The 24001-nt window shown below is 38.1% G+C and overlaps 1 long non-coding RNA gene across 1 annotated transcript in view; it reads right to left on the bottom strand.

The window, feature by feature from the left end:
* The window catches only part of LOC129646459 (uncharacterized), a 170542-nt gene that overhangs the window by 64985 nt on the left and 81556 nt on the right, over nt 1–24001 (bottom strand). The window contains exon 2 of the long non-coding RNA XR_008711933.1: nt 23714–23864. This is a non-coding gene — a long non-coding RNA (uncharacterized LOC129646459). The remainder of the gene's footprint in view (nt 1–23713; nt 23865–24001) is intronic.

Here is a 24001-nt window from a genome sequence, read left to right as displayed (position 1 = left end):
ACTCAGCAAGGAAAAGAAGTATGAATAAATGGTTATATCATATATGTAGCAAATTAAATACACAAAGTAAGTGAAAATACTAACAGGTAGATGTGCATAATTTAAATGCATGCAGTCTAATTTAAAAAGAAGACCTATAGAAGGTAGCAAAGTTTGATTTGTATCTTTGGGATTCAAGGAATGAAATACCCTCTACCTCTACACAGTCAGAAAAGCAAATAGAGTCAAACCAGACAGACTACATCAAAGTGCTGTTGAGAACTCATGATGCTTATTATCCTAGGGTACATCAAAAGAACTACATAGGAAATGCAAAATTTTGTCATTTTTTTGTTTGTTTGCCACAATGCCAAGTGACTACTTGGATTCGTTCTAGCACAGATCTGGCCAGATAATGACATGCATTAAACACCTGAAGTGCCGTAAGGAACAAGGTGCCCAGTTGCTTTGATGTCATCTAAACTCAAACACATTATGTATATTTTCAATCAATTTACTTTGGATTCATTTTTATATATGAAACATGGTCAGTGTTCCATGAACACATTTTCAGAGGAAAGATTGCTATAAATACAATGTGATAATGACTGGAATGTTTCAGAGAAGGACAGGAGGAGAAAAGAAGACAAGTGCAAACTCTTATAAAATTTAAAATAAACTGTGAACTAAGACTTGGCATTTCATCATTTTTTAACTGAAATCTAATTTGTAAGTTATGTCCTTTAAAAGAATGTTGCAAGCTTTTTCTTAAATAAATATTCAATTTGAGCTTTGAAAGAGTAATACTTAAGACTTGCTATAGCAATAAATCAGTTAAAAAATTTTTTTAATGTGGGGTAATAACATAGATAGATAGATAGGTAGGAAGATAGATGAGAGACAGATTTGAGAAGTCTCATTTTAAAAATATATATTTTGACTCTGAATCTATATTAATTATTTATGATTTAAACCTTTTCTTAAGAATAGATTTCAGACTTAGAGTAAAAGAGAACTGTCAATATTAAAAGAAAAATGTTTTAAGCAATGAAGAAGAAAATACATCAATCTTCTAACCTCCTAAAATAATTTCCATGATTGAGCTTTAAAATTTAAAGTTTCCTGGAAGCAAAAGCCCAAAAAAATAAAAAAAGAAAAGAAAAACTATTTACTTATATTTATCATAATAAAAGAAAACATTAGTTCTTTACGAGATAACACTACTTTATCCTCAAGTCAAATTTAGAAGTGATTTATTAGTTTCCATATAAGACACAATTAAAAGATAACAGAAAAAATTTCAGTGATAATTTTACAGTCAAGAGATCAATATCTTGTATATTATCACTTCTTATATGGAGCCTCAATAAAACAGAGAACATAACAATTACACCTAACTCATGGTTTTAATTCAATGTAACAGCACTTGAGTATTAGGAATACATATGTCTCCATTAATTACTATCTGAATGATATTATAAAAATTTTCTCAACTTTTCAGAGTCTGTTGCAGCATTTGAAAATGAGATGTGAGTGTGAATATAATTCTTTATTTTATAATTAAATAAATGATATAAAAATCTAGTCTTTTGCCTGGTAGGAAATATAAACTTCCTATAAACTTTCTGGTCAAAGTACAGCAAAAGGTAAAACTTGGACTATATTAAAAGAAAGATGACTTTAACTCTTCTTGAATATTGTTTCACTCTATAAGAAGCTATAAAATTGTTAGTTCAGGTTAAATCTTGAAAATTACCTAAAGCATCAATATTCTGTTTGGCTAGTTGAAGGCAAAAGATTTGAGCTTTGTTTATCTAATAAATAAACAAGTCCAGAGATTTCTGGTTGAGTTTAGAGGCAACATTTTAAGTCTTTAATCTGCAAAAAGAAGTCTCTTGAAAATTTGCTCAGTTTTCTATAATTACATCAAAGCTGCACATATTAGTAAATTGGTCTCTTACATCCTCTGTGTGATGTCTCTTGGGGAGTTCTTGTAGTATGGCAGGAGGGCCTTGCCCAAGTGATCAAGGTAGGCTTTGGGTAATCTTAACATCATCCCAATTCTTAGGAATGGAGACCAGGACAAAAGTTCAATTCTGTGAACATGGGCTATGAAAAAAGTTTGGTACCAATGACTTGACAAGAAGAAGTTGATACGAGGATGAGACATTATGTTTTATTAATTCCAGAGTCAATAAGTTAGTGACCACTGGCAGTTTAAGTGTAAGCCAGGCATAGACTTTCTATAGTAGAAATAAAATGCTCTCAATTATCAAAAAAATATAAAATCCAATAGAGAAAACTAGACAATAAACAGTATCACTTGCAGTTTTTAGATAAAAACAAGTTATAGTGAGAAGAATTTTAACTATAGAGAAAAGAAAGCTGTATTCTAAACCCATTGTAACTGTTTTCTAGGATTTGGTCCAATGTGGTCAAATCTCTGGACCTCAGTTTCTTTTGAATCTTTTAGCTCATTGCTAAAGTAAAAGATTATATCTACAAAACACCTAGTGCAGCCTGACATATGAAAGATACTCATATTACTGAAAGATGCTAAAAGAAGGTGATTTTTGTCAAGAATTGAAAGATACAGTTACACAAACAAACAGGATTTAGAATGTTAGAGTTTCTATTTTTAGTAAAATAAGTGAACTCAGTTATGGGAATCCATCCTCTAACATCCCCACTAGAGTGTAGGAAGAGGTGATTTGACAGTATGTGAAGAAGCAGGAATCAATTATCAAAAAAGAATCGATAGAAGGAGATGCCTCTGTAAGAGCCTTGAGTAACAGACATGGGCTGAGGAAGCAGGCAGTAGCCTCTCTTCATAGCCTGGGTCGTGGCAAAGAATCACTAATTCCTCAGTAAGAGTTAGTTTCTGGCAAGAAGTATTTTTCTAAACGTTTAATTTTTTTAATCCAGAAAGCTCTCAGCCACCTCAGAATCTATACAATGAACTTCTTACATCCAGAAAACAATTTCTTTACCTTCTGTGAAAACATAATAAATGCAGTCTTTCATTAAAAACATAGTTTCGAGATTCTCAGTACTCGTTTAACCAAGAGTAGTGGAAAAAATAATCAGTGTCAATGTTGACTATATATCTTAATCTAGCCCTTTCTTACTTGGCTTTAATCTCAATAGATTTCTCTGAAGCTTCAAACCAGGGTGGCAGCGGGGTGGGGGATGGGAGCAGGTGACATGGACTCACAACAGAACAAACCTGGCAGGCTTCTAAGGTTCAGCAGCCTTAAAATATCCCTGTGCCAGCAAGTCATGTGCAAGTTTGATTTCCAGGGGAATTGCCCCTGTTGGCATTCACGTCCAGTGACCTACCAGTGAGAACGCAGTGACAGTAGCTTGATGGCCTGCCTATAGCTAAAGAGGTGGTTTCCATCCAGGGCATCTGTGCATTGTTAAGCAAAACCATATGGAGAAGTATGTTTAGAAGGACTAAGGTTATTTATATTCACAATGGAATGTCCATATTGGGGTCTTAACATAGCATAGGAAATCCTCTTGTGATGCTATGCCTAAAGTCCCATTTGTTCACATAGATGAGTGAAGAGTCATTTTTACCAAAAAAAGTTATGCTCAAATTCAGAACACCGTGATAAATTGGATCCTAAAGAAAAAAGTGTAAGCTATTTTGTGACAGCGGCACTTTCCATGTGTTTTATGTTAATATCCCATGCTGGCAAAGTACTTTGTCCTATTTTTTATGATTTTTTAAAAAGAAAAGTGCCCACTTTCTCTATAAGCTTTATATAAAAAAGGTCTCCTTAGAGTTTCCTGTCTAAGAAATTGGGTCAGTGATGGAGAATGAAATATTAAAAGCACTTTAAGAGGAAAGGGATAATAGTTATAGAAATTGATGTCATGATCATTTTATTATATCTATTATTGGTTACAGTAAATGCACAGACCTTATAATAAATATAACTGAAAGAAAGACACCTAAATCTTACCTGAAACTTTATTATAGATGGGTTAATAATGTGTTTTTCCAGTTATTAGAAAAGATATTGATACTTCCTCACTGACTTGCTTTTCTTTTCATGAATGGTAATGAGCATATATTATTGATGATGAGCATATATTATTGCACTTTATCTATATGTACTATCCATGCTAACCATTATCACAACTACTCCATACAGTAAGACTTATAGGGAAGGAGATGAGAAGATGCTTCTTCACTTGGTTCTTTTATTATAGAAGTGGAATTTCAACTACATAGAGAGTTCCTGAGAGTGGCTCTCTATCTGGATAGAAAATTCCCTAATTTTATTCACCTTAGAAGTTTTAAGTTTGTCTAAGAGGTGAGTAGAAGAGAAATAAAACATTCAAGCAATAATTACCAAAGATAGGGGTTTCCCAGCACTTTGCCTTTATCATGTTCTTAATTATTTTCATTAGGGATGATTTCCAGACTTTTTTATGCTCATTGAAGTCATTCATATCCTTCAAGACTATTCCTCTTTAGAATTATAATCTGTTTCATATGATGGCTACATATATATAGACCTATCTCATCCAACTGGATTATAAACACTCACAGAGCAAGAAACACATATTAATCATCTTTGTCTGGGTGTTGAATGAATCTTGTGAGGGAAGCCACAGACTGACAGAGAGGAGAGCAAATATTTTGTGTGAGAAGAAGAGTCAGATTTGCATTTGCTTGGCCTTTCTTGGATTATAATCCCAATGAGATAATTTCTACTGATTCTATAATGTTTCTTATACTACTTTATTCTTTAGGGACTCTCAGTAGTTAAAGCTGTAGATAACAAAATTAACGTGTTTGGGGTATTGTTGTTGTTCAGTTGTTAAGTCGTGTCTCTTTTTGACTCGATGGACTGAAGTACAACAGGCTTCCCTATCCTTCACTATCTCCAGAGTTTGCTCAAACTCACAGGCACTGTGTTGATGATGCCATCCAACCATCTCATCCTGTACCATCCCTTTCTCTTCTGCTTTCAATATTTCCCAGCATTAGGGTCTTTTCCAATGAGTCGACTCTTCACATCAGGTGGCCAAAGTATTGGAGATTCAGTATCAATCCTTCCAATGAATATTCAGGGTTGATTTCTTTTAGAATAGATTGGTTTGATATCCTTGCAGTCCAAGGGACTCTCAAGAGTCTTCTCCAGCACCACAATTCAGAAGCATTTTTGGAAGTAAAGCTATGACAAACCTAGACAGCATATTACAAGCAGAGACATCATTTTGCTGACAAAGGTTTGTGTAGTTAAAGCTATGATTTTTCTAGTAGTCATGTACAAATGTGAGAGTTGGACCATAAAGAAGGCTGAGTGTGGAGGAACTGACGCTTTCATATTGTGGTGTTTGGGGCGCAAATTATTTAATTATCAACCTTCCTTTATCTCAGTTGCAGTATAATATATAATAGTCAACATTTATTGAGTACTAGCTATATACATATGAAACAGTTTCTGTGTTGGATATAGGTTATCATCTGTCTCCCCACCTCTGTCCCTTATACACACATACACAAAACACCCACCTGAATGGTCACTATTATTATCCCCTTCTTACAAATTTGGAAACTGAGCATAAAAAATATAAAGTGTAAAAGTGGTAGAGGAAGGATTAGAATTCAGGTCTGTTGATTCCAAAATCCTATACATTAAAATAAGAATAAAAAGAATAGTAATGTGATGGTTTCTAAAACTACAATAATAAAATTCAATTTAAATATTCAACTGAACTGTTTACAATCTACCAAAAGATATAAGAAAGTATATTTATTGAAAATAAGAGAATTAAAACAAAAATATTTGGGAGGTAGGGAAATTCTTTTTGAATGGATGAATCAGAGAAGACTTCTTGAGAGAGGTGGAGATTGTAAAGGGTAAGCAACAGATGCTTGGAAAGTGGGAATCTGGACATTCTAGGAAAATGGAACATAAATATACATAGATGTAACATTGTGTGTATGTATTTTTCAAAGTTCCTGTTTTGTTTGAGGGCTTCTATTTTGTTTATTTTTACTTTCATTGGCTTGTTTGTTTGTTTGTTTTGCAGGAATTTAAAGTATTTATATGCAGAATACATCATGAGAAATGCTGGGCTGGAAGAAGCACAAGCTGGAATCAAGATTGCCAGGAGAAATATCAATAACCTCAGATATGCAGATGATACCACCCTTATGGCAGAAAGTGAAGAGAAACTAAAAAGCCTCTTGATGAAAGTGAAAGAGGAGAGTGAAAAAGTTGGCTTAAAGCTCAACATTCAGAAAACGAAGATCATGGCATCTGGTCCCATCATGGGACCTTCATGGGAAGTAGATGGGGAAACAGCGGAAACAGTGTCAGATTTTATTTTGGGGGGGGTTCCAAAATCACTGCAGATGGTGATTGTAGCCATGAAATTAAAAAACGCTTACTCCTTGGAAGAAAAGTTATGACCCACCTAGATAGCATATTAAAAAGCAGAGATATTACTTTGTCAACAAAGGTCCTTCTTGTCAAGGCTATAGTTTTTCCAGTGGTCATGTATGGATGTGAGAGTTGGACTGTGAAGAAAGCTGAGCGCCGAAGAATTGATGCTTTTGAACTGTGGTATTGGAGAAGACTCTTGAGAGTCCCTTGGACTGCAAGGAGATCCAACCAGTCCATTCTAAAGGAGATCAGTCCTCAGTGTTCTTTGGAAGGACTGATGCTAAAGCTGAAACTCCAGTACTTTGGCCACCTCATGCGAAGAGTTGACTCATTGGAAAAGACCCTGATGTTGGGAGGGATTGGGGGCAGGAGGAGAAGGGGACGACAGAGGATGAGATGGGTGCGTGGCATCACTGACTCAATGGACGTGAGTTTGGGTGAACTCCGGGAGTTGGTGATGGACAGGGAGGCCTGGCGTGCTGCGATTCATGGGGTCGCAAGGAGTTGGACACGACTGAGTGACTGAACTGAACTGAAAGTACTTATAGGGCTTCCCTGGTGGCACAGATGGTGAAGAATCTGCCTGCAATGCAGGAGACCTGGGTTTCATCACTGAGTTGGGAAGATCCCTTGGAGAAGGTAATGGCTACCCACTCCACTATCCTTAATTATAAGGATAGGAAGGTCTTAAACACCATGCTAAAGAATACAAATTGTGTTCTATTGGTAATGAAACAAATTAAGACCCTTTTGGCCCTCTCGAGGTACAAATCCATTCCATGTCCCCCATTTCTTGTTTACAGGAAATAGATTTCATTCAACTTCCGTGACTTTCCCTGCATTCCAACGGGCAGATTCAAACAGTTTCTAGTCAGGGAAGGGAATGTATGCAGAAAAAAAAAAGAGAGAAGCAGTTAAGAAACAATAGTGTAGCTTTGGACAGGGTCCTGGTTCCTCCTCAAGGAATTCTGCAGGGAACTAAGGACCCCACTGCAGATGGTGACTGCAGCCATGAAATTAAATGATGCTTGCTCCTTGGAAGAAAAGCTATGACCAACCTAGACAGCATATTAAAAAGCAAAGACATTATTTTGCCAACAAAGGTCCGTCTAGTCAAAGCTATGGTTTTTCCAGTAGTTATGCATGGATGTGAGCATTGGGCCATAAAGACGGCTGAGCACTGAAGAAGTGATGTTTTTAATTGTAGTATTGGAGAAGACTCTTGAGGGACCCTTGGACTGCAAAGAGATCAAACCAGTCAATCTGAAAGGAATTCAATCCTGAATATTCACTGGAAGGACTGATGCTGAAGCTGAAGCTCTAATCCTTTGGCCAGCTGATGCAAAGAGGTAATTCATTATACAAAACGCTGATGCTGGGAAAGATTGAAGGCAGGAGGAGAAGGGGACGATATTGGACAAGACGATTGGATGGCATCACTGATTCAATGGACGTGAGTTTGAGCAAGCTACAGGAGATGGTGAAGGACAAGGAAGCCTGGTTTGCTGAAGTCCATGGGGTCACAAAGAGTCAGACATGACTGAGCAACTTAACGACAACAAAAGGCCCCACCCAAGTAGAGGATGGTAACTTCAGGCTAAGCACAAGATTCCTAGAACACTGCTCTGTTACCTCACCACCAATCAATCAGAAGAAAGTCACACACTCTGTAGCTCTCATTCCAAATTTTACCTATAAAAACTTTTTCCCCAAAACCACTGGGAGCTCTGGTTTTTCAACTCAAGCCACCCATTCTCCCTGTTTGGCCCACAGTACATCTTTCTCTGCTCCCAGCTCTGACATTTCCGTTTGTTTGACTTCACTGTGCATTGGCCATAAGAATTTGTGTTTAGTAGGTAACAGTAAAAGGGATTCATCAAGGTCAAGTTGTGCTTTAAAAGAAACTGATCTGGTGGTTGCGTTGAGTCAACACTAGGAGTGGCTGAAAGAGTGTAGCTCATTTAATTCAACTCTCTAAATAAAAATAATGAGAGCCTGGTTTGTAACACAGGAATGAAAAGGATCATACCTTGCAAAAATGAATTCTATAAGGCTAGTTATGTAGGAAAAGAGTCAATTCAAAGATAATACTAAAGTTTTGCCCTGAATAACTGACAAATAAAATATACGGTTTGAGAAAAAGATATTAAATTTATTTGGTTATCTATTGAACCTAAAATGCCAACCAGACATTCAGGACTATCTGACCAATCATTGGAATTTAATCATTAGTAGGTGGTCAGATGATTTGAGAATAAGAATTGTGGAAGTTATCTGGGGGAGATACACCATCTTTGAAATCCAGGGAATAGATTAAATTGTGACTTATACCAACATGCCTTTCCTTTCTTCATATTATTTCTATATTATTGTGTATTGTGTTTCAAAAAACTAAGTAGGGGTCTTTTTGTTTAAAAAAAAAAACTTTCACTCATTTTAATTCAGAAAAGGAAATATATAGTCTGTTTGGATAATAAAACACAAATACATTCTACATTCTCAATATTTAGAAAAGAAAACAAAATGGAAGCTAGCCCTATGAACTTCAAAGTTCATGAAAACATATTGAAAATCATGTCTGGAGGCAATAGGAGAAAGCGTGTTAATTGATAATTTGCAGAACTCCCAGTATCAACCCACAAGTGAGGAACACAAGAGAAACAATGTGCTCTTCCACATTAATTGACTTCAATCCTTTGAGTATACTGTCTAACTGTCTAATGAATAGATCAGGGTGGAACAGTGGACAGCTGGGTATCAGAGAAGCATGTGATACAACTGCATGACACAAGGATTGATTTACAAGATCAAAAACATAGCTTGGGGGAAGAACTCTTGGAATGGATTACAGATTGGCTTGGGAACAGGAAGCTAGTGTCAGGCAGAGAGAGGGGACTTAGTGGCAGACAGATAATAAGTAGGGCCCAAACATTTGGTCTTCCCATGTATGTCCATGAGAGTTGTATGCAGGATTTTTGGAGAATATAAACTTCACTTGTCCCAGAAAGTGCACTAACATAGTAACTGTTGCTAGGTAGAAGAGAAATGGTTAGAATTGTTCAACTAGGAAGAAAAATCCCAAAGGAGGCCCTCCATTACAGCCCCATTTCCCAATGAGATTAACACAGAAATTCAGAGTAAGTATTTAGAAACTTGTATAGCAGTTTACAGAGTACCTTATGTCTGTTGAACTTAATAATTTTTTTTAAAAAATGACAGGTATTGTTTTGTATATCTTTTAAATTCATTTTTCTATTAATTCAATTGTACAGGTATTTTATACTTAAAAAAATTGGTCTGTGACAGTTTGGAACTTAAAAAAAAAAAAAATGGTCCTTCAACACAGATAATTTAAGAAACACTGGCATAAAAGTACATTTTTTGGCCAATAATTGGGACTGGGGCACTTGGTTTGAACTAAGATAACTGGGTTGAGATTTTGAAGCAAGATATTTTAGCAGGGGAATTCCTATGGACAGTAAAAAGAGACTGATGTATTTGGAGAACTTTATGAACAGATGACTATGGTTCCATAGTTTTTAAGCCTAGGAACCTGTATTTTTTAAATCTCTAGGGTAACTTTTATGGAAATACATCACAAGAAATCAACAGTGCTCTCTATATGGTAATTTTTGTTAGAATCTGATCAAAAAAGGTCTCAAAATTCTGAATCACACAAATAAGATTTTTTTTTTTTCTAATTTTTTGTTTGAGGGTCAAGTCATAGAAATTATAGGCACTGTATAAAAAAAACATGTCCCAACAATGAATGGGGTGAGGGGATTGTGGTAGCTGCCATCGGGATGACAGAGTAGGAGCCTGATGTAGCACCGAAACACAGGCTGGAGCCTGTGTCCTGGATGTGGCAATCTAGGAGACAGGCTCCAGCCTCACCTTCCAGCTCGTGGTCCAATACAGCAGCACCATACACTATCTCCCTTTCTCTTTTTTTCTTCCTTTCCCCTTCTGATTTCCCCCTTTCACCTTGTCTCTTTTCCTTTTCCTCTTTCTCTCTTCCGTTTTTCTTCTCCCCTTCATTTCCTTACACTTACCTCATCTTTTCATCTTTCCATCTCCTTTTCTGCTTCTTCATTCTCCTCTCTTTAATTTACTCATTGACTGTTTCCATAAATATATATGTATTGGTACTTTCTTGGTGCAAAATACTGTGTAAGAGCTAGAGATAAGAGGGCAAGTGAGGCACCAGTCATGGCTTCAGGGTATTAGGATGACCATCAAGGAACAGATGGATTGATAAAGCAGTAAACTCTTTTTCCAAAACCAGAACAATTAATTCCTGCTTTTCCTTTCTTCTTCTTTCCCTTCCCTGGCCAACTCAACAAAAGTAAACTTCTCACTCATGAAAATCTACATTTGGTACCACAGGATACTGAGATTTAGCCCCAGATCTACTTTATATATATATAAATTCCCAACTGTCATTTGCTTTACTAGGAGAAAGAAGATTTTTCTCTCTCTTTAGCTGAGATCCTTCCCTTCTTGTTACTTCATGATAATCTGAACTGCTTTACACATTTGTTCTTCTACCTTTATCCATAGTAATGGTCAGTCCCACTGCTTTGCTTTTATCCCAAGGTTGAGGTACTGAGTCTTGCAAATTATATCTTGAAACTGCTCCGATGTGGAGGCACTCACACTATTCAAATATAAGCCCATATATTTGTATTTCTTCCTGTTTATCTACTGCTGTGATTCAAATTACCCTAAAATTTAGCAGCTTAAAACATTAAACGTGCATTATCTTACACAGATTTCTGTGGTCAGAAATCTAGGAACATCTTAGCTAGGTGGTTCTGGCACAGGGGCTCTCATAAAGCTGCAGTCAAGTTGTCAGCTGAGGCTGCAATTATCTGAAAGATTGACAAGGTATAAAGAATCCATTCTTCACATGGCTCAGATGCATGACTGGTATTGGTTGGAGGCCTGTTTATTATAGATTGTTGATGTGTACCTTCATACATACCTACATGGACCTCTCATACAGCTGCATAAACATTCTCACCAAATGGCAGGTAGCTGCCCCCAGAGCAGGCATGAGTACTGAGTCGCTTCAGTCATGTCTCTTTTTGACCCAATGGATCATAGCCCTCCAGGCTCCTCTGTCCATGGGATTCTCCAGGCAAGAATGCTGAAAAGTAGGAGATCCAAAAAGAAAAAGAAAGCAGGGAGGAATTCACAGTGCCTTTGTGAACAAGTATTGATTGGAAGTTGCACAGCATCACTTCCACTTTATTTAATGTATTAAATGTGAGTCACTAAATCCAACTACATTCAAAGATTCAGAGAGAGGGAAATTAGGCTATGCCACCTGAAGGGAGAAATATCAAAACAATGAAGAACAAATGAGATTTTAGTACACTTGACTCCTTCATATCATTATATCCTATATCCAAATCACTGACAGATTCCTTTTTTTAATCTTCTGTTCAAGATTCATTCAGTTCATATGTAAATCTAAGATAAAAAATCTCATTCATTTTCTTAATAATTTAACATCTTTCCTTTATGATCTCACTAACTCTGATATAATTCCTCTTCAATAAACCCTGACTAAAATAATCTCAGTGTTTCTACTCAACTAAGAAACCACAATATTCTGCCCACCCAGTTTTCTCATTTGCTCACAGGGCTTCACAAATCAAGTCTATACTGATGCTTCTAGAATCAAGCTTTGTCTTTAAACTGAAACTATTTCCTTTTTCTCTCTCATCCCAACAAAGGAATAGTTAGCCTTTGCTTCTCAGCAGAAGCCACAATCAATCAACCTATTCAGACAAAACAGAGGTAGCATAGGAAACATTGTTTTAAGTCTAAAAAAGTCTCTCCAGACTAGACACTAAGTGAAAGAAAGACTCTATCTGTTGTGTTGACTGATGTATGCCTGGTACCTGAAACAATGTCTGGCACGCGGGGGCTCATAAACAGTATATACTAACCATAAAAACAAGTAAAACTGAATGAGTGGATAAATGAGCTGCATGAAATATCCTCTGAGGGGTTCACCCTAAAAAATTGTCACTAACAAATATGATGCCCTCATTCCTCCACATTTCCCAGGTCACAATACTGCAACATATCTTTCCTATACGTTTTCCTCTTAAGGTAAATATCTGTTGTCATTTTCATTTATTCATTACTTATTCAAGCTTTAAAGCAAGGATACAAATCTGTGGACTTATTTTAGAGCCATTTTATTCTTAGTGAAAAAATAAGTTCTTATACTTTTAATTGTGGTACCCAAGACTATATATATATATATATATACACATATATATATGTATATATATATATATATATATATATATAAAAAACTGGAAATATTGAATTTGTGGTGGAAAACACTATAGGTATTCTGAAAATCAGCCACATCAATACTTGTATCACAAACTCACTTGGTAATGTTAACCAAATTGCAGCCCCTAGACCTTTTACTTTTTATTCAAATAATTAGTTTAATTCACATTCTCAACAAAGATTTATTGTGTTACTGTTTTCTACGGGTGTATACAGATATAAGCAAAATAGATATGATTACTATTCTCTCAGGAAACTCAATCTAGTTTTGTAGCAAGTCACAAATAAATATGTAATTACAACTCATTTCCTAACCAAAATAAAATTTTGGATTTAAGAACAAAAATACATAATCTGATGGAAAAAAAACTATATAGAAAACTTGTTACCCCTCTCCCCCTTACAATTGACATCTGAAGATGAAATATATTAACATAAAGTGAAAACCTCTGCTTAGCAGAATGTGTAAAATCATTCAATGCGCACCAAATAGGACTCATCTCTGCTGTCTGTGTGCTCTTGGTGTTAGAGGCTCTCCACTTGTTTCAATGGGAGAAGGCAATGGCACCCCACTCCAGTACTCTTGCCTGGAAAATCCCATGGAGGGAGGAACCTGGAAGGCTGTAGTCCATGGGGTCGCTGAGGGTCGGACACAACTGAGCGACTTCACTTTCACTTTTCACTTTCATGCATTGGAGAAGGAAATGGCAACCCACTCCAGTGTTCTTGCCTGGAGAATCCCAGGGATGGGGAAGCCTGGTGGGCTGCCATCTATGGGGTCGCACAGAGTCGGACACGACTGAAGTGACTTAGCAAACTTGTTTCAATCTACTGAAAGCTAACTTCATACAACTTAATTCATGCCAAAATAATAGAATGTTTAAAAGGATAACTTCTACACATCTTAATATTATCTGGAATAATTTGAAAGTAAAAGTTAACTATTCCGCAGCCACAAAAGGAATTACTAGGATCTAAATCTTTTTCACTGTAGGGCAGAGGCTGCCAAAACTCAGCCAAGAATCAAAAATGGTCCTGACAGGACTTATATTTCACTCTCAACATGGATGATTTGAGGAGAGTTTAGCAAAGGAATAGTTACAAATGGAGTAGGGAAGGTATTAAAAAATACAAGGCAGCATGTGGTATTCCAGAGCTAGGAGTAGAGAGTGGGTGTCATTACCACCTGGGACTGAAGGTTCAAGGAGAGACCATGGAGGCAGGGAGAGTGGTGTGGAAAGGGCCATCTGACGGAGGCCTTCAGCTTATGGAAGCGGTCAGTACCCAGCAAGCCCACAGGAAACCAGGAAAACAGGTTCCCTAAATGTGTTGTCCTCTCTCAGAACTCATGCTGGTGCCCCCCCACCCCCTTATTCAAACAAACAGAAAGCAGAAGGGAAGGAAGATGGTTATGTTCATCCCAGTCACTGGCGCAGAGGTGGAAGAAGTGTGAAGTTGACCTGGAGTAGTAAGCAGAAGATAACCAGCAAAAGTCAATCACTTTCATTCCTTAATGTTCACTTTGATCCCTTGTCCAGGCAAGAGATTTATTCCTCCAACTAACTCCATCAGATAGTCATCATGACCATGTTCCTACCTGAAACCTAAATCATGAGCCATCATTGGTTGTTTTTTCCATAAAGGATAGTAGGGAAGGAGTAAAGGAAGAGAAACATATGCAATTAATTAACATAAAATAGAATAACTACAGTTCCTCTTCTAAAGCTGGTCACAAGGTCTCTGTTAGTAATCAGAGCTGACACTATCCATTCTTGCCCTAGGTCAATACCTATTGACCTAGGTCAATACTGGCTTTTCAGACAGTAAGGTGACTCAAATCATTACTCCATGGTGGAGGGATATGAGCCTTTAGTTACTTTCTCTTTATTGGGTTTCTATTGACGAGGACTACTGAGCAAGAGAAAATATTAAGAGATACCTTAGTGAGTCCTCTGGGTTCCAAATATAATTTTCTTTGTCTTTATTGTGTAGCAGCAACCCAATTTAATCCTAGTAATTGGCACATCTGTCTCAATCAGAATAATGACTCCTTTCTCTGTTATCTGGTTCAGAAACATGAAGGGCCAGGCAGCAGACACAGCTCTCAAAAGCATACACAGTCATTCTTTTGGATAATGGGTACATCAGAAGACCTTTGCTGTAAAATGTGTTCTCTAGATGGAGGCCCTGTTGGGATAGTTATGCTGGCCAGGGTGTCCAGGCAAGAAAGGCAAAACTCTTCCTGTAATTTGAGACTTTTCCTATAGAAACAAAGCACTGATTTAGCCATGAGGGGAGGGACTAAATGTAATAAACTGGCTACCAGATAGCCAGATTAGTCCTCCAGGAATTGTTTCCATATCAGGGCTCAACTTTAGGTTTTCTTGGTAGATGGGCACTCAACAGTGGCAGGAGCAAATAAAGCCTTGTGAGGGCATATTGTTGAGTTTATAGGGTTTATTTTTTGATTGAAGGGTAGTCTTATAAGACTGAATTGATTCAAAGAAAAAGTTAAGGAACTGTCTACTGAGCATGTACAAATCACTTCAAGCTTTAAGGAAAACCCAACTTCTTTCTGAAAATACTGAAACACACCAAAGTTTTCCAAGAAAAGTGATGTGGATTTCTTAGTCAAGTAAAGGCTGCTGCTGCTGCTGCTGCTGCTGCTGCTAAGTCACTTCAGTCGTGTCCAACTCTGTGTGACCCCATAGACGGCAGCTCACCAGGCTCCCCCGTCCCTGGGATTCTCCAGGCAAGAACACTGGAGTGGTTTGTCATTTCCTTCTCCAATGCATGAAAGTGAAAAGTGAAAGTGAAGTCACTCAGTCATGTCCAACTCTTAGTGACCCCACGGACTGCAGCCTACCAGGCTCCTCCATCCATGGGATTTTCCAGGCAAGAGTACTGGAGTGGGGTGCCATTGCTTTCTAAAGGCAGTTGACAAGAAAAATACATGAAGACTCGGCAGACTTCTCCCCATGAGAAGGATGTCTTTCGCTTGCAAATTTAAAGGTTATGATTTTTTATTTAAAAAGTGGGTAAATAGAAGATATGGCATGTTGAATTAGTCATAATCCCCCTGCCTGCCTTTCCAGCACATATTTCTGTACCACAGACTTTTCTACTCAAATCGTGGTTCATGGAGCAGAACCATCATCTATGGTCTTTTTGGCAGTGACTACTGGACCTACTAAATTCCCTGGTATCTTAGATGGTAAAGAATTTGCCTGCAATGTAGGAGTCCTGAGTTTGATCCCTGGGTTAGGAAGATCCTCTGCCTGGAGAATTCTATGGACAAAGGAACTTGGCAGGCCCCAGTCCATGGGGCTGCAAAGAGTTGGACGTGACTCAGTGACTAACGCACTTGATTAGAACCTGCATTTTAACAAGATCTCCAGTTGATTCGTATGTATATACACATGGATATCTTGAATTTTGAGAAATATAGTTGTAGACTCCTTTAGTATCCTTTGTAGCCAGAGTTTCTCATATGACCTACATTCTGCCAACCAGATATATCTATATGTGTACAAGATTTATAGTAATAAAGTGAACCATCTCATATAGCAGTAGTTTTCAAACTTTTGCCTGCATCACAAACACAAATCAGCAGGCCTCACTCCCATAGCATTAATTCAATAGCTTTGGGATAGGCTCTGAGAATTTGCATTTTTAACCAAGTTACCAGGTGATGCCAATGCTGCTTCCAGGTACCACACTTTGAAAACCACTTTCAAACAGCATAGTGGCAGGAGTGTCTGGTTCTTTGGAGGCCAGCAGCAATGGGAGAACTTGTCCAATGGAACATCTTCGTGATTATGGCAAAGGCATTAGGTTCCAAGGCCAATGGCAATAACAGCTTCCTTAGTAAGCCAGTTTTCAGTGTGGTTCTGGGCATTGTTCCCAGAAACTCAGCCTAGAGTCTGTACTCTTAGCTCTCCCAATAATTCTGTGAACTATCATAAATCCCTTGCCAAGTAAACTTGCTAGGTCAGATTCTGTTGCTTACAACTAAGAACGCTAGCCAATGGAGACCTTACATATGCTTATGAAAGGAATTTTAGGGACTGTATTTATTATTCAGCCAAGGTCATCTCTTAGTGCATTCAGGCTACAATAACAAAATACCACAGATTGGGTGGCTTATAAACAAAATAAATTTATTTCTCATAGGTCTGGAAGTTGAAAGTCCAAGATCAGAGTGCCATCGCAGACTTCCAGGTCATACTTTGCCTTATATCCTCACATGGCAGAGGTGCAAGCAAGCAATCTGAGCCTCTTTAGTAAAGGCACTAATCCCATTCATGTGGGCTCTGCTCTTAGGACCTAATCACCTCCTAAAGGGCCATCCTCCTAATACCTTCAACTTGTGAAAGTTGTTAAGTCATGTCCAACTCTTTGTGGCCCCACGGACTGTAGCCTGCCAGGCTCCTCTGTCCATGGAATTCTCCAGGCCAGAATACTTGAATGGGTAGCTATTCCCTTCTTCAGGGGTTCTTCTCAACACGGGGATCAAACCCAGATCTTCCACATTGCAGGTAGATTTTTTACCATCTGAGCCATCAGGGAAGCCCAAGAATACTGTAGTGGGTAGCCTATCCCTTCTCCAGCAGATCTTCCTGACCCAAGAATCAAACTGGGGTCTCTTGCATTGCAGGCAGATTCTTTACCAGCTGAGCTTCCTTCACCTTGGGGGTTAGGATTTCAACATATAAATTTTTAGGGAAGTACATTCAGATCATAAAGCCTGGGTTAGGATTTTATGAAGGGACAATGTAGATAGAAGGGACTATGCTTAGTCAAAAATAAAGAATGTTTTAAAATAGCGCCTCCTGTGTCAGGCAGTTTATGAACCTAACCACAGTAGCAGGTGACTGAAGTTGAGCATGAATCTAGCGCAGGTGAGGGATACTCAGCATTTGGGATTATCCAGGGGACTTAACCTCAATACCTGAGGTAGTAGTAGAACCTACATTATGTAAACCCTACCATGTTGATGAACAAAGAACAATGGATGTTTTTTAACATCCATTGAGAAGTAACTTCTCTTGGGTATCCAACCATATCGTAAAGCAGCAATGAAAGGCCTAACTTTGGATCATGCATAAATATACATTTAAAATAATTCTTCACAGAAAGTTGAGTTAATTATATGTACTAAATATGCCTTCTCTTCCAAACAGGGCTAACTACTAGTTATGATGATAACACTGTCAAGTGCTGGCTCCCTGAATACCAACAACACAGCCTGTTGATGGCTTGTTGAGGCAAAGCTGAGTTTGTCACTTATCATGGAAGACAAGACACTACCATGACAGTGCTTCAACAGTATCTCAGGGAGGCAAGCTCGCAGCTTGTTGAGAATTGGAAGCTTAGTTTAAAGTTGTCTTTTAATTTGGAGGGGTGAGGTTGGAGATGGGGGATTGGTTACAACTGGGTCAGGACCATGAAACAGTAAGATAAGATTTTTTGAGGCAAGAGGTTCAAAGAACTTGAGGGTTCAAACTGTTTATTGAAACTTTCCATTGAAGAGTTAAAGCCATAAATCTGGGCAAAGGTTTCATGAAATAATAAAGTGATGTTCATATAGACAGAACATTTTGAGTGAAAGTAAATTTCCAAGCTTCCAATATCCAAGCTTTGTGTGTGTATGTTGGGGATGGTGGGGGTGGGCGGAAGTAGGAAGCAAATTATTTTGGTTCTCACATCCTACTAGAAAGTAAAATTCCTGCTTTTTTACTGGAAAATGAAATTCTTCAGAGAAGGAATCTTCTACTACCAGTGCCTGGTAAGTACCTGGCACTCAATAGACATTGGATAGAAGGAAGGAAGGAAGGGAGGGAGGGAAGAAAGAAGAATGAATTCAAAACAGGTTTTCTGCCTTTTCATAGAAGTCCTCAAGGGTATTGTTGGAATCAGACTACCAAGTATTTTTTCATGTGGCCAAAAAAATCCTAAATGTAATACAAAATTAATAGACAGAGAAGATTCTGGTGCTTATTGGAAGAGTAAGTTGCCAAAGTATAGATTATACAATTTCAGTCTGAAAAGGGGATGCTGCTCCCTCCTAAAATAACAGTTTGGAGGGTCCTCATGTTCCAGCCATTCAGACAATCAAAGCCTACAATGTCAGCACAGGGCAAATCAATATGGAGGAATGTATGCCCTCTCTCCAAAAATAATGCATCCTAGTACATTCATGATTAACATCAACCCCAAGAAGAATTAGTGTTGGAAGGGGTGGGGGGAATTCTTGAAGGTGACTGGATTTAAATTTGAAATCACTGAGAAACCACTCTGAGTAACTAAATGACATTTGCTGCTTCAGACTGAAAAGGGGACTGCAGATTAACATTAAGTCTAGTTATGGAAAGATAAAGAAAGTAATATTTTTGCATATCTGTGGTTCATGCAATTTTTACATTAGTACACAAACATTTATATTTTCCCCCTCCAATCAAAGATTTAGACTCCAAAAATGCCTATGCAAGAAGAATCCACATTTCCAAGAAAAGTAAGTCTTTAAAGGAAAAATAAGTTTGGGCTACCAAGGTTTAATGAAGCTATGTCATTATAAGTATATTTTTGTGGGTTCTTGAAAGCCAAACATGAAGATGGTGTCCTAAAATCTCTTCTGAAGGTTTTCAACAACATACCTGTATATTTGTCACACTTTGTGGCAGATAGTATATTCCTTCCCTCCCCAATACATAGTATACTATAGGCTTTCTGGGCAGATGGATGACTCCTTGGCTCCTTCCTTCTGGGTCACAGGGCAACCCAAAAATACTACAGTAACTTGGCTGGATAAAAGCCCTAAGCAACTTTCATTTAAGCAGCTAGGCACATCAAATAGGCACCTCTCAGGCCTCGGTCCTACCCACTTGCAGAACTTAAGCTCTCTGCCTGATGATTCTATACTAGAACACATGCACCTTTCTGCCTTCCAGCCAATGTGAGGCTGTTCTAATTTGGCCTCAGCTACCTTAACTCTCCTAAAACTGCATTTTAAAAATCTCCCCCCTGGTCTGCCACCTGTTTTACTTCTTTTTTTTTTTTTTTTTTTTCAAATTCCCAACTTCTTACTGCCTCTTTTTCAAACTATCCCCAACAGGTGTGCATCTAATCAAAGTAAGATTCTCCTGATTGTAGAAAAGTGTACAAAAGTAAATCCACATATGTACAATTTCATAAAAGGGAAATTGCATTTGGTAAAGGCTTTTTGTAAAGGTAATTATGTGTGAAAACAGCTATAGCAGTTCTATGGACAAAATGCTAGAGAAGCATTCAAAATAACTTTGAAACTTCAGCATCAGGCAGCTGGAGTCAAGAAGAATTTGTTGCAGTAGAAACCCATGCCAGGAGAATTCACATTTCCAAATAATATGTCTTTGAGGAATAAATAAGTTCAGACAGCCAAGGTTGTGAGTGAAACTATGAGAGTTATTATAACTAACTTTCAGTAGAAACTGGCTTGGTGCCTACAAATCTGCTTATAATGAAACCATAGTCAGATTAACATGTTTCATTTATTGATCCATTCATTCAACAAATATTGTTAGAAACCTAATATGTTTTAACATCTCTGTGGAGCACTGGGAATACAGAGGCAAGTAAATACACCTTCTGACTCTGCACTCATGAACTTGGAGTCGTGTTTCCCCACGCAATGGCTGACACTTGCCAACAGAAAGCAGCGGGCCCCCAAGGAGGGGGAAATGCTGTTTTCTTTCTCCAATTTGTTGTGCTTTTAAAGCTAAATAGTCAGTCTAAAATGCAGTCCAAATTTTTGTTCTCATGACCATTTAACACTTCAAAAGTTTTCCATAACTTTTTTTGTTGATGTTTTAAAATCCAATCTTTAGTGGTATTCCTCTTTCAGAAAGTTTAATCCTAGAGGAATATCCCTGGACTGCATTTTTCCCATCAATAAAATTTAAATTCATTACTGCAATAGGAAAGTCACAATGCTACCATTTCTATAGGAGTCATGATCTACTCTACCCATGATGCAGAGGAAACCATAATTCACCCTTCATTAAAACTGGTTCATTCATTGATTCTCGGATGCAGGGATTCGTTTGAATGAACATTTGATGAGCAATTACATAGGCCTGACAATGAATTGAGCCATAAGGATACATAAAAAGACATACACTCTGCCAAATAACTTCTAGACTACCACTACAAATATTAATAGTACTACCGTCACTGCTAATACTAATAGTAATAACTCACTATCAATGAACAAATTACTTTTAGAAAAAGAATTGACCAGTTCTGCCAAAGTAAACTGATCAAAATTTTGCAGAAGAGGAAATATTTGATCTAGTTCTCAATAAATACATAGCTGCTACTGCTGCTAAGTCTCTTCAGTCATGTCCAACTCTGTGTGACCCCATAGATGGCAGCCCACCAGGCTCCCCTGTCCCTGGGATTCTCCAGGCAAGAACATTGGAGTGGGTTGCCATTTCCTTCTTTAATGCATGAAAGTAAAAAGTGAAAGTGAAGTTGCTCAGTTGTGTCTGACTCTTCATGACCCCATGGACTATAGCCTACCAGGCTCCTCTGTCCATGGGATTTTCCAGGCAAGAGTACTGGAGTGGGGTGCCATCGCCTTCTCCATAAATACATAGCATTTTGCCCTAAATTATAACTTGTCTTTGAAACAGAGTTTTATGAGATGTGTTCCTGAATTCTGAAGCACTGTATTTGTTTGTTAGTAGTCTACTTTGCTGGAGAAGGCAATGGCAACCCACTCCAGTACTCTTGCCTGGAAAATCTCATGGATGGAGGAGCCTGGTAGGCTGCAGTCTATGGGGTCGCTAAGAGTCGGAAACGACTGGGCGACTTCACTTTCACTTTCATGCATTGGAGGAGGAAATGGCATCCCACTCCAGTGTTCTTGCCTGGAGAATCCCAGGGACGGTGGGGCCTGGTGGACTGCCGTCTATGGGGTTGCACAGAGTCGGACACAACTGAAGCTATGCAGCAGCAGCAGCAGCAGTCTACTTTGACGTTTCTTTTGACCCAAGCATCCCAACAAGTAATAATATGATCTTTAATTTGATTAGCCAATTGCAAGGCACACTCTTAACCATTCAACTTTTTCCTTAAGAATGAGAAATCTATAGGAATTACTTATTAACTGAATTATTCTGATGAATACTTTGATGTGAAAAGGTTCTGCAAGAGTTAACACAGTTTTGACAAGAGAATGCACTGGTCATAGTAAACACCTTATTCCAACACAAGAGACAACTCTACACATGAATATCACAAGATGGTCAATACCAAAATAAGATTGACTATATTCTTTAAATTGAAGATGAGAAGCTCAATACAGTCAGCAGAAACAAGACTTAGAGCTGACTGTGGCTCAGATCATGAGCTCCTTATTGCAAAATTCAGGCTTAAGTTGAAGAAAGTAGGCAAAAACACTAAACCATTCAAGTATGACCTAAATAAAATCCTTTGTGATTACACAGTGCTGGTGACTAATAGATTCAAGGGATTAGACCTGGTACACAGAGTGCCTGAAGAATGATGGGTGAGGATTTATAACACTTTCAAGAAGAAGTGACCAAAACAATCCCCAAGAGAAAGAAATTCAAGAAGGCAAAGGAATTGTCTGAAGGAGTCTTACAAATATGTGAGGAAAGAGGAGAAGAAAAAGGCAAAGGAGAAAGGGAAAGATATACCCAACTGAATGCAGAGTTCCAGAGAATAGAAAGAAAAGACAAGAAAGCCTTCTTAAGTGAAAAATCCAAAAAATAGAGGAAAACAGTAGAATGGGAAAGACTAGGGATCTCTTCAAGAAAATTAGAGATAGCAATGGAATATTTCATGCAAAGATGGGTACAATAAAGGACAAAAACAGCAAGGACCTAACAGAAGCAGAAGAGATTTAGAAGAGGTGGAAAAAATACACAGAATAACTGTACAAAAAAAGGTCTTAGTGACCCAGATAAGCACAATGATGTGGTCACCCACCTAGAGCCAGACATCCTGGAATGTGAAGTCAAGTGGGCCTTAGGAAGCATTATTACAAACAAACCTAGTGGAGGTGATGAAATTCCAGCTGAACTATTTCAAGTCCTAAAAGATGATACTGTTAAAGTGTTGCACTCAATATGCCAGCAAATTTGGAAAACTCAGCAGTAGCCACAGGACTGGAAAAGTGTGGTTTTCATTCCAATCCCAAAGAAAGGCAATGCCAAAAGATGTTCAAGCTACCACACAATTGCACTCAGTTCACATGCTAGCAGAGTAATGCTGAAAATCCTTCAAGCTAGGCTTCAACAGTACGTGAACCAAGAACTTCCATATGTACAAACTGGATTTAGAAAAGGCAGAGGGACCCAGAGACCAACAACCATTGGATCATAGAATAAGCAAGGGGATTCCAGAAAAGCATCTACTTCTGCTTCATTAAGTACACTAAAGCTTTTGATTGTGTGGATCACAACAAACTGTACAAAAATTTTAAAGAGATGGGAATACCACACTACCTTGCCTGTCTCCTGAGAAACCTGCATGCATGTCAAGAAGCATCAAAACTGGACACAGAACAACAGACTGGTTCAGAACTGGGAAAGTACATCAAAGCTGTATATTGTTACCCTGCTTATTTAATTTCTATGCAGAGTACCTCATGTGAAATGCTGGGCTGGATGAATCACAAGCTGGTATCAAGATTAGCAAGAGAAATATCAACAACCGCAAATAAGCAGCTGATACCACTGTAATGGCAGAAAGTGAAGAGGAACTAAAGAGCCTCTTGAGGAGGGTGAATGAGGAGAATGAAAAAGCTGATGTAAAACTCACATTCATCCATTGAAATGAATCTGCCACGGGTGTACATGTGTTCTCCATCCTGAACCCCCTCCTACCTCCCTCCCCATCCCATCCCTTTGGGTCATCCAGTGCACCAGCCCCAAGCACCCTGAGGAGTGGAGAATGAGCAGGAGGGTAGAAAAATCATAATAAGAATGGTAAGGAGAGCTTACCCCCCCCAAGTGATAGTGTCTTCATCCTAGTCGGGTAGTCTCATTGGGTCATCATTGTGGGAAAACTTGAAGTCCACTGAGGTTTTCCCCATCAAAAGGCAACATGCTTCTTCATCTTCTTTGTCTGTGTATTATTAAGTGTGTCCTTTACCTACAACGAAGCACTTATAATATTTTCTTCTGTCCATTACCATTTCTCCATGGATCACCATCAGCCTGTACAGCTATACAGGCTATTATCTGGTATGTAAATAAATACCATTGCTCTTGATTTTAAAATGTTCCACA

Source organism: Bubalus kerabau, chromosome 3 (genome assembly GCF_029407905.1).
Source record: "Bubalus kerabau isolate K-KA32 ecotype Philippines breed swamp buffalo chromosome 3, PCC_UOA_SB_1v2, whole genome shotgun sequence".
Classification (NCBI taxonomy): Eukaryota; Metazoa; Chordata; class Mammalia; order Artiodactyla; family Bovidae; genus Bubalus; species Bubalus kerabau.
Note: the sequence above shows the minus strand (reverse complement) of the source record. Positions and strands in the feature narration are given on the sequence as shown.